Source organism: Ammospiza caudacuta, chromosome 21 (genome assembly GCF_027887145.1).
Source record: "Ammospiza caudacuta isolate bAmmCau1 chromosome 21, bAmmCau1.pri, whole genome shotgun sequence".
In the NCBI taxonomy this organism is placed as follows: Eukaryota; Metazoa; Chordata; class Aves; order Passeriformes; family Passerellidae; genus Ammospiza; species Ammospiza caudacuta.
In genome coordinates this window covers 10,430,912-10,443,998 of record NC_080613.1, presented here as the reverse complement: position 1 = coordinate 10,443,998, position 13,087 = coordinate 10,430,912, and the positions used below count along the sequence as shown (strand labels likewise).

General features: G+C 50.1%; 1 non-coding gene across 1 annotated transcript; it reads left to right on the top strand.

The window, feature by feature from the left end:
* Positions 1-11,943: 11,943 nt before the first annotated feature.
* On the top strand, positions 11,944-12,016 carry TRNAT-AGU (transfer RNA threonine (anticodon AGU)). Its single transcript has one exon. It is a non-coding gene; the product is annotated as a tRNA-Thr (tRNA).
* Positions 12,017-13,087: the final 1,071 nt, after the last annotated feature.

Here is a 13,087-nt window from a genome sequence, read left to right as displayed (position 1 = left end):
CTGGACACACCCAAGTCCCTCCATCTTGTCCCCAAAACCCCTATTCTAAAACCTACTAAAAACATAAAATCTACTTTTTCACCGAGTGATAATTTTATTATTGCACTACTTAAACTTCTGTGGCTTTCAGGTCTTCATACAAAGCTGGTAATTTGTTCCACGGGTTATAATCAAATCCACAGGTGTTCTGGGCTGTGTGCCAGGGTCTCTGAGCCCCCTGGCAGGAGTCCTGGCACCTCTGGACACCCAGAGGGATGTACTGGGCTCTGACAGAGGTCAGTGGTCAGCTCTGATGGGGGGAGATCTCCAGCAGCCCCTTGTGGGCTCTGTGCTGGGGCCTGGACAGCTCCACACGTTCATGGACTGGGAGCAGCCCTGAGGAGCACACCCAGCGTTCTCTGGTGATCAAAAGTTACTCAAAGCACAAAGGAGAAGAGCAAACTATGCCAGGCTGCAGGGGGATGTCACCAATCTGTGTGAGCAGGCCATGAAATGGGAGAGCAGATCTGGTGTTGATAAGTTTACAGTGGGCCAGCTGCTGACAAAGCCGGGGGCCCAGGCTCACCAGCACCCTTGGGAATGAGGCAATTCCACAAAAGAATGTGAGTGCTTCTGCCACTGGAGCAGAAGTTCCCACGCTGTCTGCAGCAGGAGCTGACACCATCAGCCTGTGGAGCAGGAACCCCCACAGCAGCAGCTCTTGCCACACACGCGGGGCCTGGGCTCGCATTTGCTGCCAAAATCCCACAGGGATCAGCTTCCTCGGCGTTATTTTGATTTTGCTCTCGGGCTTGAGCTCAGAGGATGTGAAATATGTGTGGCAAATCCACTCCCCACATCACATCTCCTGTGTGGAGCTGCTGGGCCTCAGACAACAATTCCCTGTCTGCAGCCAGTTTATTTATGGAGGCGGCCGATCCGGCTGGGATCTGCTGCTGCTGCCTGAAAACACAGCCCCAACCACCCTGCCTGCCCTTCTTTAGGGACACAATAATAAACCCTTGTGCTGCCTTAACAAAGAAGGAAAGAGGATCACATTTTACTTTCCCAAGTTTCTCACTGCAGGGAATTTTATGCTTGATCCATTGTTCCCCTGCCCCTCTAAGCCTGAGTCTGAAGGAGTTCGGGTATCACCACTTCTGGTGGGGCTGCAAACCTGATTTCAGGGCTTCTGCAAAAGTTCCTTTCAATAACCCCACCTCCAGACCTCACTTCCCATGGCTGATTTCTGCCCTTGGATATTTGGAAGATCTTTTCTCCTGAGAAGCTCAGCCCGCTCAGGCTGTGCAGACACAGATTGTGCTGTGCTGGCAAAACTGACTGATAAGGAATTTAATATGAAAGGCTGTTCAGAGAGGAGAGGAGTGAGATTGTGTCAGTTGATATTCCCAAGAGCTGGAGCCCGGGGCTGTGCACAGGCACTGCTTCTGTCTGATGTGACAGTTCTGCCCCTCTGATCAGGATTTCTCCAGTTCTGCCCTTCCAATCAGGGTTTTTCCAGTTCTGCCCTTCCAATCAGAATTTTTCCTCACTGGAAGCTCAGGTTAGGAGAGGTCAGGTTCTTCTGCCCCAGGCCCCATGTCCTGTTACCTTCTTCCCAGTAGCTGCTTCCCCAAACCAGTGATTTCTGGGCTTTCTCATCCTTTCGGGCCTCTGGAGAAGAGCTCCAAAGACCTCCCCCCAGCCAAGGAGTTGCTGGTTCTGGTCTCTATAATGGGATGCCAAATTCTGCACCTGGGATGGGGCAGCCCTGGATGTGCAGACTGGGAAAGGGTCCTGGAGGTCCTGGTTGATGGCCAGTTGGACATGAGCCATCCCTGTCCTGGGGGCATCTGGCCCAGCATTGCTGGCCAGGCCAGGGAGGGATTGTCCAGCTCTGCTCTGGGCTGGGGCATCTTCACCTCCACTGCTGGGGCAGTTTTGGGCACCACAAGATGATCCAAGGATGACCCCAAGGATCTAAAGCTGTTAATGAGTGTCCAAGGAGGGACATGAAGATGGTGAAGGATTTAGAGGGGAACTGTGTGAGGAGTGGCTGAGGACACTTCATTTGTCTCCTCTCTCTGCTGGAGGACACTGAGGGGAGACTCTTTGGGATCTGCAGCTCCTCCCGAGGGGCAGCTCTGATCCCTGCTCCCTGGGACAGGGACAGGAGCCAGGGCACGGCTGGGGCTGGGCCAGGGCAGCTCAGGCTGGAGCTCAGGGCAAGGCTCTGCCCCCAGAGGGTGCTGGCACTGCCCAGGCTGCCCAGGGAATGGGCACGGCCCCGAGGCTGCCAGAGCTCCAGGAGCCTTTGGGCAGCGCTGCCAGGGGTGCCCAGGGTGGGGCTGCTGGGGGGGCTGGGCAGGGACAGGGGCTGGGCTGGGGGATCCTGGGGGGTCCCTTCCAGCTCAGGAGATTCCATGATGATCTCCCCACTGACCCTCAGCTGCTCCATGCCCAGAGTCAGCTGAGCAGTGACAGTGGAATCCCTGCAGTCCCATCACTCCACCCTCACCCCGCTGGGCAAACCCCTCCAGGCACTCTGTCATTGATCCCAGCACCATCTGTTCCTTTGCTCGTGTGAAAAGCCATCAATTTCAGGGCACAGCCAGGAGTGTTTATTTTGTAGATGATTTGTGAGCTCAGTCATTCACTCCAAAGCTGAGAGCTGCACCCACAGGGAGCCCAGCATCCCAGATTTAGAGGAAAACCTCACTCTTAGCCCACACTGGATAGCCCAACTCCCACCAGAAGCCCTGCAGGGCAGTGTCTTCTCTTTGCCTTCTCACATGGAAACTGCACTGGTTTTTCCCCATAATTTAAGCCTGCTGACGATGAGCAAGGCCCATTTAATTTGCTGTCCTTGTTTGCTCATTAATTCCACCGAATTACTTTATTTACTAACGTGCTTCTTCTAAATTACTTGATTACTTAACTAAATTTATTTATTTACAATGGATAGCAGAAGAGAAAAACAGCTGCAGTGGATCCCTGCTGACAATCCCCCAAACCACAGCCTGAGAGTGGCAGTGAAATCCCTGGATTTTGGGTGCTGCCAGCACGTTGCATAAGCTCTGGGCAAAGCAGCAGATGAGTCCCTCAGAGGGACATTTCCTCAAACCTGGGGGCAGATTTTTGTGTTATTTTTGTGTTATTTTATTGTCCCCAGATGTTGCTTGTTCAAATGCCCCTGAAGCACAGACTGAGTTGTGTGAACAGCACAGAGCAAGCCATGGAAACTCTGGGGGGATTCTGGCACTGTGAGACCTTCTAAATTATGGGATTAACAATGGATTCAGTTGGAAACCACGGAACTCTGAGCAACCAACTGAACAAATGGAGACAAACCAAAGCCCCCTTTGGCTTCTTCATTCCTACCAAGTGTGCTGAAGTTTCTTGTGTGGGTTTTTATTTAATAGAATCCTGGAATCATGGAATCTCCTGAGCTGGAGGGACCCACAGGGATCCCCCAGCCCAGTCCCTGTCCCTGCCCAGCCCCCCCAGCAGCCCCACCCTGGGCACCCCTGGCAGCGCTGCCCAAAGGCTCCTGGAGCTCTGGCAGCCTCGGGGCCGTGCCCATTCCCTGGGCAGCCTGGGCAGTGCCAGCACCCTCTGGGGGAAGAACCTTTAAGGCAGCACAAGCCAAGAAGAGGAGCAAAATCCATGTGGTTCTCTGCAGTGCCCTGAAATAAAATGAACAGCAGCTTTTCCAGGAGACCCTGAGGGAGTCCTGTTCATTCTGAGAGACTGAATGAGGCTGTATGACATTAGAGAGATACAGATTTCAGGGAGAGCTTCCTGAGGGCACCCAGAGGAGAGTCCTCCTCCCAACCCTGGACATTTGGGCTAAACAACAGCTTGTTTACTCCTACAGAAGTTCCTGCTGCTGGCCTGAGAGGAGTTAGGAAAGATGGTTTCTCCAGCAGCTGCTGTAAGCCAGACTGGAAATATTTGTTCCAGAATCCATGGTTCTGTGTCTGCTTGGTGTCCCATAAGTACCCAGGGCCCCGTGAATTATCCCTTCAGTCACAGCACAGGATTATGGACTCTGTCTTTATTATTCAGCTCTGGCAGACCCAAAATCAAGTCAAGCTCAACCTGCTCAGCTCATTTAGGTTTCCTGTGTTGTCTCCTCCCCTTCTGATCAGCTTTGGCACTGCAACGTGCAGCAGTGAATGCATCTTCCCCAGGGCACAGCAGAAAATGCTGCTTGGTCTGGTGGTCTCATGATGCAGTTTGGGCCAAACAACCTCCTGTTGTCACATTCCACCTATTTTGTCCCTGAATTTGTGCTCCTGCTGCCCACCATGAGCTCGATCTGAGCACACAAAATTATAATATTGACATTCCAATGAGATTTTTGCAACAGACAAGTTTAAATCTCCCCTTGAAATTGCATTAATTTTGCAAACTGAGTGTGTGTGGTGCTGTTGCAGCTACAGCAGGGACAGTCTGAAGTTAACTCTTGAAAGTTAAATGGTAGTAGAGATCCTCATCTGCAGCAGCTGGACACGTTCAGCATCACTCTTGACAAACCCACTGCAAGCCCCACCGCTGATAACAATCCACAGCTCTGTGCTGGACCATCTGTGCTGTTCCCCCTTGGGAACTCTGGAGCAGCAACACCAAGATCACCAGTGCAAGTGAGAGATTTTGTCACTGCCTTCAGCTTCACCTCTGTGGATTTTACAGATTTCCAGCCCCAGGGCCAAGAATTTCCTGCAGTGCCCAAGGATTGCTGAGCTCTTCACCCCCTCTGGCTCTCATTTCTTGCTGGTTTGGATGTGCAGGAAAGCAGGCACATTGCCAGGTGCCAGACGAGGTTCTAGCACAAGGTCTGCCTTCCTGCATTACTTAATTGCATTTGTTGCATTCCTGGTATTTATGTATTTATTCCCTACAGGACTGTGAGGAGTATTTGAGCTGTAAGGAGTACTTGAATGCTGTGCATCCCCAAACCTTCCATCTGAGCCCAACAAGCTGAGTTTTTGGAGAATTTAGCAGAGGAGAGACAGTGATAGTGCCAGGGACCAACATGGGAGTTTCACCAGGCTCTGCTTTGGGTGATTCCCCCTGATGGGCCTCATTTGTGCCCCAGCAAAATGACCATGGCAATGTTTGTTCTTTGCTCCCTGAAATCCTGTGTTTTACAGGGCTGAAGTGGCACAGCTGAGAGGCTGCTGCTGGAGCAGTCACACAAGAACAGGGGTGTAAATCCCTATTTTTATGCACTTCCACTAATTACCTCTGATGTACTGCACCCCTTATCCTAAAGATGGAGAAGGACTTTTTTTGCCCTCTCTCATTATTACCATTACATCAACATTGAGCCTCAATAAGTCTTTTTTTCTTTTTCTTTTTTCAATAAGTGATTTTTCTCCTGCAGCCCCCAGGGTCTGGCCTGGCTCACAAATGGTTAAGCTCCTGCAGCTCAGCAGCTCCTTTGTAATTAAGGGCATCTGTCAATAAAACATTCCTCTCTCAGGGCTGACAGGTACTAAGGGCTGCCTTGAGCTGGGGTTTATTCCCAAGGAACTCCAAGGGCTCTGCCAGTCCCTCCTGGGCACAGGGGACCTCAGAGCCTCCCCAGAATGGTGGCCCTGGGCTGGTGGCAGGGCCCTGGTGCCCATGGCAGGGCCATGGTGCCCATGGGGGCCTGTGCCATGCAGGTTTCCAGCTGTGCACAGTCCCTCTGCTTCTGGGCACTGGGATACTCAGAAATACCAATTTCTTCATGTGTCACAAGTGTTCCTGAGGATTCCTGGAAAGGCAGCTTGAGCTGTGCCCACAGAGCTCCTCGGGCCTGCACAGCACCAGCAGCTCCACGTGCTCTGCACAACAAGCTGGATTTTGCTCTTTGCTAATCTGAAACGGGTCAAGGGTAATTTAGACCAATTTTGTATCTGAGGAGGGCTCCAGGGAGATGTTGCAGCAGCTTAAAGAGAGGCAGCTGCATTCCAGAAATAACTCCTGTTCCCTGAGCACAGGAACAAACCGGGCACCCTCAGAGCAGCGGGTTTGTTCCAAATAAACAACACAACAGTTTTAGGGTTTTTCCCAGGACTTGAGGAAACTCCTCCTGGCTTCCAAGAAAACTTTACAAGGGTACTTTAAAGGAAGGCTGGAACTTTGAGGCAGTGGTGGCCCCTGGGCTGTCCCAAGCACCAGCAGGCCGGGAGAGCCTGGGGGAGCCAGTCCAAACCTCCAGATTCATTTTAAGGCCAGAAGGAAGCCCCTGCCCTGTAATAGTGCATTAATTATGTTAATTTTCTCTTCTCATTTCATCTTTTCACTTCTAAAAGGATATAAAATAGTATCAAGTATGGCTACAAGAATGAAATGAGTTTTTTCTTCTCCATGAATCAGATCAGAAATGCTGCTGAGATTTTGTGGCTTTCTTATAATTAAGAGGATGCAGCTTGTGAGCTCTTGGTAGAATCATCACCAGGGTTTATTCATGCAGAGTTTTGCAGAGTCCATCCCATTGTCCAGCCTTTATGTGTGAGCTGAGGTGGCCTCTATCCCCAGTTCAGATCCGAGCTGGGCTCCAGGGACTCTGGGCTTGTCAGAAATCCAACATGATGTAACAATTTCATTTGCTGGAGATAAATACCCAGTAAATAATGCCAGCAAAGCTCACTGTTCCTTCAGGAGGGATGTTTCCATCCATGGAAAACAAACATCTGGGCTTTGGTTTGTTGCTTTATTGCTGCCCATTGCTGCCTTTTGCCTTTACAGAGCAGCAGGAGGTCACTGTCCAGGGACTTCCTTTATATGACTTTTGTTCAGAAAATACTCTTGAAGATTGCAAAGATTAGCCATGAATCATGCCCATAATGCCTAATTTGCTGCACACAAACATTTCCACTTTGTAGCAATTTCCCTCATCTCTGGATGAAAGAACACAGTGGAAACTCTGATTTTCCATGAAAACCAGAGGCATTGGAACTGTCGAGTTCCGCTTTTCAGACTCCCCATCTCACAGTGTTTTCAGGGGGTCTGGATCCAAAAAGCAACCAGGAAGCATCTGATAAGAGATAAAATCTAAAAGAGTGATTGGACTCTGCAATGATAGCTGTTGTCTAAGTGGACAGATGATATTTAATTTTTTTGCAGCTAAACTGGTAAATTTTAACTAAATAAGTGAATTTACTATTGCTAAATACTATTGGTAAAGTTTACCAATATGGCAAGTGAAAAATATTGTGCTCTACAAGCAGAGAGCATCCAGGATATGGGTTTGACCAGGGCAGAAGTCAGTGGTGGAAACTGTAGTGGATAAATATCTCTGTAAGATGGGGCTTGCTGAGATAAAGAGAGCAAGAATTGCACATTTTATCTCCAAATTGTGCAATCTCATGAATTTTGAATTCTTCAGCCCTCACAGTCATCACCATCTCTCACTAGAGTCTCATTATCCCAATTCAGTCACTAAACCTGGGCAAGGTGGGCTCTGTGTCAGAGCCCAAGCAGCCAAATTCACCAGGACTGCTCCTGAACCCTCCTGAACAGCAACAGGACTCCTACTTCTCTCCATGGGAAGAAGATGAAAGGTGTGTTCCAGAAGAAAAGCAGAACTGTGTCAGCAGCCCAGGGAAGCTTTGTGCTGGCAGACAATGTATTGGGGCTGGGTTTGAACTCAAGAAGTAACTCATGTAGAAATTCTGGGGCAGAGTTTTCTACCTTCCTGATAATCAAATGGTTCTCAGAGTAAAAGCCAAATCATAGTACCTGGCTATAAACACAGATCCAAACATGAAAAACAAATCAAAATCTCATTTCTCATTAGCCCAGAGCCTACTGAACAAGAAAATTCATTATGTCTTCTTTAGCAGTCATTTCATAATGGCCCTGGACAAACTTTGCACCAGGACTTGGCCAAGGCACTGTATGGAAAGGCAAAATGTTCCAGTTCCTTCAGACTCCATCAGGAGAAAGTTCCTTTACTGTCCCAGCCCATTGGTAGCTGAGGCTGCCCTGCCAGGACCTAGCAAAGAGATGGCCATTCCCATCTCATCCAGCAACTATTATTCCTTCCAATTTTCCTCATTTTTCACAGCAGCTTTCCCTCCAGTTCTCTTGGAGGCCCTTCAGGTACTGAAAGGATATAACAAAGTCACCTTGGAGCCTTCTCTTCTCTTCTCTTCTCTTCTCTTCTCTTCTCTTCTCTTCTCTTCTCTTCTCTTCTCTTCTCTTCTCTTCTCTTCTCTTCTCTTCTCTTCTCTTCTCTTCTCTTCTCTTCTCTTCTCTTCTCTTCTCTTCTCTTTCTTCTCTCTCTCCTCTCCTCTCCTCTCCTCTCCTCTCCTCTCCTCTCCTCTCCTCTCCTCTCCTCTCTCTCCTCTCCTCTCCTCTCCTCTCCTCTCCTCTCCTCTCCTCTCCTCTCCTCTCCTCTCCTCTCCTCTCCTCTCCTCTCCTCTCCTCTCCTCTCCTCTCCTCTCCTCTCCTCTCCTCTCCTCTCCTCTCCTCTCCTCTCCTCTCCTCTCCTCTCCTCTCCTCTCCTCTCCTCTCCTCTCCTCTCCTCTCCTCTCCTCTCCTCTCCTCTCCTCTCCTCTCCTCTCCTCTCCTCTCCTCTCCTCTCCTCTCCTCTCCTCTCCTCTCCTCTCCTCTCCTCTCCTCTCCTCTCCTCTCCTCTCCTCTCCTCTCCTCTCCTCTCCTCTCCTCTCCTCTCCTCTCTCCTCTCCTCTCCTCTCCTCTCCTCTCCTCTCCTCTCCTCTCCTCTCCTCTCCTCTCCTCTCCTCTCCTCTCCTCTCCTCTCCTCTCCTCTCCTCTCCTCTCCTCCTCTCCTCTCCTCTCCTCTCCTCTCCTCTCCTCTCCTCTCCTCTCCTCTCCTCTCCTCTCCTCTCTCTTGGCTGAATAATCCCAATTCTTTCATGCTTCTCTCAGAAGAGCCCCCAGCAGTGCAGGAGACAGCTGTGCTTGGGCTCAGGTCTGTGTGGGGACACAGGGGTTTGGGGGGGCTTCACTGCTCACCCTGCATGGTCACAGAGCAGCTGGCAGAGGATTAGCCCAGAAATCCTGGGATGGGCTCCCAGTCCTTGTCCATCCAGGCCAGATCTCACTGCAAACGTGCAGGAGAAAGATTTCCCTCTTGGCAGTGGGAAGAAAGTCATTGCAGGAGTTTCAGGGGTAAAAATAGAACAAGGGGCAGCCTTGCAGGAACCAGGCCCTTCATCTGAGGGTGCAGGTGCAGCCCTGCCTGGGGACAGAGTGCCTGGGCCACACCTCAGCAGTCACCATGAGAAGGGAGAGAAAAACAGGAGAGATTCTGGGATGGGATCAAACAGAAGCTGAAATCTGGGACATGCTCAGGCTGTGGAGGCAGTGCCATGAGGGCACAGGGCTGCCAGGGCTCAGCACAGCCTCTCCTGGTGCCCGCTGGTGCCAGAGGCCTCTGCAGCAGCTCCAGCTCCACTCCAGGCCAGCTCTCAGCACTGCGAGGGTCTGCACTGAGGTTGAAACATCCAAGTACTCCAGAACACACAGACATTGGGAACCATGGCAGAGTTTCAGCCAGGAAAGCAAGGACACAACCTTTCCAGCACCAGGCAGCCTTCCACATTCACCACTCCATCACTTCTCATTACCAGGAGCATTTATTTCTCCCCAAAGTGCTCCCAGCACCAGCACAGATTTAAACCATATTAGTTTTCAAACCAGATCTGAACACAGCCTGTATCAAACTGCTCCATTACTGCCTTCTGCCAGGCAGTCTCTCATGGCTCAGCCATGTGTTCCCAGGCTCCAAGCCCAGCTGCTCTTGGAAACCATGCTCCAAGCACATGTTCCTGCATGGGATGTTCATTATTATTTTCAGCTTTATTTTATTGGTGCACGTCCTCCCTGTGTGCCCCAAAGGGCTGCTTTCAGCAGCGTTTGTACAAAGTTGTTTGATTGGCTTCAGGCTTCTTTGTGAGTTTATCCAATGCCAAGCTCAAGCACTGAACCCATGCCAGGTAATTCATCATTTCTCCTTAAATGCTATAGACAGAATCCTGCTCTTAGCTTGTCAGATAAAGGCCTGAGAATTGCCTTTCAGCCCACCTAATGAGGGTTTGTGTTTTTCTACGCTTGGGAGGATGGATGGTCTTAATTTCTGGTTTCTTTCAAAGAGAGCAATTTTCTTCCACAAAAAAGACCAGGAATAATAGACACAATGTGGCTTATTCTGAGTCACCCTTTAACCATTTGTACTTATATTTTCTCTTTGTGCATCTACCCTGAAACTCAGAGTCCTCTTCAGCTGCTGCTGTACATTTTCCCCTGCCATGAGACATTTCTGTGCCTGAGGGTTTAATGCACAGCCAGCATCCCCTCCTGGCCTTGCTGACAGGCTCCACAAATCCTTCCCTCAAGTTTGAGGTGTTCCAGACAGGGATTTTCTATTGCAGTTCTGCAGGAGGTGCCTGTTGGATGTGAGGAAGCTGAGATTTGGTGCACAAGGGCCAGAGCTCCTCCTTCTGTGCACAAATCCCCCAAGGGCACCAAAGGGGGATCTGCAGGAGGAGTCTCCCATTCACTCTGGCACTGCCCACACTGAACAATTCTGCACCAATATTCGTGGGCACCACAGGGGTTCTCATTGGCCAAATGCTAAATCCAAGCTCTGTTCTCTGTGATTCTTGCTTCCTCCACGTTCACCCCACTTCTGTGACACTTTCAGCCCCAGCTGGGGAGTGCTCAGCCCCATCCATCAGACTCAGCCTGGAGGTGGCACCCAAAGGGCTCTCAAAGGGAGGATGAAGCAGCAGGGAGGGAACAAAACATGGACTCCTAAGGAGGGAGTGAGAAATGTGAAGGGCTGAGAGGGAGAAATAAATACACTGCTGATTTCCAGTGGGAGCAGTGGGGTACAAGAGAATGCCAGACTGGTTTGGGGTGGAATGGACACTAATGAACATCTTCTTCCACCCCTGCCATGGCAGGGACACCTCCCACTGTCCCAGGCTGCTCCCAGCCCTGTCCAGCCTGGCCTTGGGCACTGCCAGGGATCCAGGGGCAGCCCCAGCTGCTCTGGGCACCCTGTGCCAGGGCCTGCCCACCCTGCCAGGGAACAATTCCCAATTCCCAATATCCCATCCAGCCCTGCCCTCTGGCAGTGGGAGCCATTCCCTGTGTCCTGTCCCTCCATGTCCTTATGAAAAGTCCCTTTCCAGTTCTCTTGGAGGCTCTTCAGGTACTGAAAGGCTACAATAAAGTCACCTTGGAGCCTTCCCTTCCCTTCCCTTCCCTTCCCTTCCCTTCCCTTCCCTTCCCTTCCCTTCCCTTCCCTTCCCTTCCCTTCCCTTCCCTTCCCTTCCCTTCCCTTCCCTTCCCTTCCCTTCCCTTCCCTTCCCTTCCCTTCCCTTCCCTTCCCTTCCCTTCCCTTCCCTTCCCTTCCCTTCCCTTCCCTTCCCTTCCCTTCCCTTCCCTTCCCTTCCCTTCCCTTCCCTTCCCTTCCCTTCCCTTCCCTTCCCTTCCCTCTTCTCTCTTCTCTCTTCCCTCTTCCCTCTTCCCTCTTCTCTCTTCTCTCTTTTCTCTCTTCTCTCTTCTCTGAATAATCCAAATTCTCTCAGCTTTTTTTCATATGAGAGGGGCTCCAGCTTTTGGAGCATCTTCCTGGCCCTCATTTCTTTCATTTTTTGCTTAATTTAGTGCCATAACTATGAAGAGCCCCAATATCAACATTTCTTTGTAAACTTCTCAAGTTTACAAAGAAACTTGAGAAGTTTACAAGTTGGCTGAGGAAAAGGGAATCATCCATCCTGATGTCCTGACAGGGATGAGCTGAAGGAGAGTAAATTCCAGTTTTGGGTTCGCCTTGTGGTGGTGGTTTTGTGTCTCTGATGGGTTTTGGTGCAGTTTGGAAAGAGAATTGAAAATCTTTGGAGCACATTCCAGCAGTGCTGGGGCCATTTCCCACCAGAATTATGAGAAAATTCTGATATGAAATGTTTGCAGAGGCAAAAGCAACCAAATTTCAGAGGCTCCATAGCTCAGGGGTTAGAGCACTGGTCTAGTAAACCAGGGGTCGTGAGTTCAAATCTCACTGGAGCCTGGGCAGAGTCTGCATCTCCTGCAAGGACCTCACTGCTTTATCTTCCTGTTTATTCCCAAGGTGTTCCTGATGCTGCTTTTTGGAGCATCCACCCCAGCCTGAGTGAAATACAAACATCCCCCAGCACCTACACCAAACAACAGGCGCAGAGAAACCAGCAGTGGTCAGTGTTGTACCCTTGAAATACATTTAATGCACAGCAATCAGAGAAGGGGAACATCCAGTAATGGGGTTTGGAGCCCTCTGGACTCTGCAGACTTTGTGGGGGTCACTGATGGACAAAGCTGGAAGGGCTGCCAGGTATTTACAGTCAGAGCTGCTTCATCTCTTCAGACAGCAGCAGGAGGATCAAATTATGGCTCCAGAGCTCAGTAATTGCAGAGCTGGCTGAAAACATTACAAATATGGTTTGTGGAGAATCAGCAACATCAGTCATCTGCAGAGCCTTGCTGGGGGTACAGGAAAGGGATCATTTCTAAGAATGAAGTAATAGGTAAGAATTAACCTATTTTGCATCTTGAATTCCATGAATTGCTGTCCAGATTTATGAGATTTCCCCCTCTGCCTTTGCACATCTCTTTTCCCTATTCATTTTCAAGTAGACTCCCTATATTGAGTCCAAATGAGCCAAACCAGTGATGGAAAAGGTAATTTCTGAATTTCAAAAGGGCCTTTTCCATCTGAGGGAAAGAAGGCTCAAAAGCCTGAAAGATTTTTTTCTTGTGGAGGGGGGCACAGGGTGGCATGAGGGACATGGGACTTTGTTTGCCTCTCCCCAGGCTGGTTCCTTCCAGCTCTGTTGTCCCAAAAAAGTGAGCTTTGGAGGGTTGATGTGTTTCCTCCCCCACTGACCTGCAGGAATTTCCCTACTTTCCTCTGAATATATCCCAGTAAGGACAAAGAAACAGAAGCCAGCAGGGTTCCCATTAATCTGCAATTAATAAATGAGCACAAGTTACTGTTATTGTAACCCCAGGTCCTGGAAAATGGGCAGATGGGTTTTACTAAAAGGGAATTTATCTCCAGACTGTTGTGGCTCTACCTGGATTCCCCCTGTCCCTCATTCCAGCT